General features: G+C 45.6%; 1 protein-coding gene across 1 annotated transcript in view; it reads left to right on the plus strand.

Annotated features, from left to right (window-relative positions):
* LOC114619805 (aldehyde oxidase 2) overlaps window positions 1–2,052 on the plus strand; it is an 88,603-nt gene that overhangs the window by 18,252 nt on the left and 68,299 nt on the right. The window lies entirely within an intron of this gene.

Raw genomic sequence — 2,052 nt, forward strand, 5'->3', positions numbered from 1 at the left:
GTCTATCCTATCAGGATCACACATGTCTATCCTATCAGGATCACACAGGTCTATCCTATCAGGATCACACATGTCTATCCTATCAGTATCACACAGGTCTATCCTATCAGGATCACACAGGTCTATCCTATCAGGATCACACAGGCCTATCCTATCAGGCCCGGCTCAAGCAGCACTGTTTCTCTGAAGTGAAAGTGTGTCTCCACTGCAAACTTCATGACCAATGCCAAGGTTGTAGCCAAGACCCTCCGTACTCTTTGGCCAAGCACTGGCTAGCCTTCCTTATTCCCGACTTTTCTCTGATACCAAGTATCAGTATCGACTCTTCAGATTTTAAATAAAATAAGTAAAGAAAATAGATTACTGGTAGGAAAGGGTTGCTTTTCCTAAACCCTCCTGTTTCTGGGGCCATTATATGGAGCCTCAAAAGGGCCTTTCGTGGCACAATTCAAAATCCTCAACATAACCCAATCTTTCTTCAATAGACAAAGAACCTGTGGTGCAAAATGAAAATGTGATCGCCCAAGGGCATCAGGTTACAAGGTCACATGTTCACAGTTTAGAAGCCCCACTGCCTTTTCAACATTAACTGCCCAGCTTGGTTTCCCCCCCACACACACACACACACACACACCCACTCCCGCAGCCAGGCTCTGAAGTCTGTGGGAAGTTCAGCCAATGACTCACTTAAAGCTGAGGCGTGGGCGCCCTCTAGTGGCCTTCAGGAAACTTCTGTGGCCAGGAGTGTAAGCACCAATGGGGTGAACTGGAACCAACCGTGCTCACAGCAGCTGGAGTCATATCTCTACGGCAGTCCCACTTTTGATGTAAAGGTCTCTTTCAGCTGCATATTCATTGATATTATATCCACGATTGGCTCAGTCTAGTTTTCTTTCTTTCTTTCTTTCTTTGTTTTGTTTTGTTTTTTTCGAGACAGGGTTTCTCTGTGTAGTCCTGGCTGTCCTGGAACTCACTCTGTAGACCAGGCTGGCCTCAAACTCAGAAATCCGCCTGCCTCTGCCTCTCAAGTGCTGGGATTAAAGGCGTGCACCACCATGCCAGGCTAGTTTTCTTTCAAAATCATTACTATAAAGTGTCCCAGGGTCGCTGCTGATGGACCCACAAGGCATGGAGTTAAAGTTTAAAACCCTGAGAATCAATACAAGTTGGAGACCTTTTTGAGTCCATCAGAAAGCAAAACAAGTTTTGTGACCAGAGACAAAAATCATATAAAAACACTGAGGAGGTAATGTGAACAGTGGAGACACCAGAACACAGGCCCCGATGGCCTGTATGGCCTTGGTCAGAGTTTGAACTCTTGTGGGGACAGAGCTATAGAGCAGAGAGCTGGCATGTGGAACCCTGCCAGAGGGTGGAGTTGTGTGGGGTGTTTGTTTGTTTGTTTGTTTGTTTTTGTTGCTGTCGTTATCTGTGTCAAAACCAGAAGCAGGAGCAGTGTGTGGTGACTCCTGGCCTCATATCTGGCATCCCAACACTTGGAAGAAAGGGGAGGAAGGATCAGAGTTCAAGGCCAGCTTTGGCTACAAGAGACTGTCTCAAAACCAAAAAACAAGAAGTCAAAAGAGGCAGTGATGACCTGCTTTGGTCTTTGTCTAAACTTCTGACTTAAATAACAGCAGTCAGATATTTGTAAGATGCTGTATCTGGTTTTGTCCCCAAAGAGGGCCAGGGTCTTCTCAGAGACGATGAATCAATCATTTGGCAGAGAACAAGTTCAGCTTTACTAGGCCCCTGCAAAGATACGACAGGGATTTGGGGTTTGAGTGTTTGTTTTAATTTTTACTTCATGTTTACTGGTGTTTTGTCTGCATGCCTGTGTGAGGGTACAAGATCCCCTGGAATTGGAGGTACAGACAGTTATGACCTGCCTTGTGGGAGCTGGGAATTGAACCCAGATCCTCTGGAAAAGCAGCCTGTATTCTACACCACTGAGTCATCTCTTCAGCCCTTGGGTTTGAGTTTTAGTTTGTTGTTGAAAAGACTATTTGGTTTGGTTTGGTTTGGTTTGGTTTGGTTTGGTTTGGTTTGGTT

This window comes from Grammomys surdaster, unplaced genomic scaffold, assembly GCF_004785775.1.
Source record: "Grammomys surdaster isolate TR1022 unplaced genomic scaffold, NIH_TR_1.0 165, whole genome shotgun sequence".
Taxonomy (NCBI): Eukaryota; Metazoa; Chordata; class Mammalia; order Rodentia; family Muridae; genus Grammomys; species Grammomys surdaster.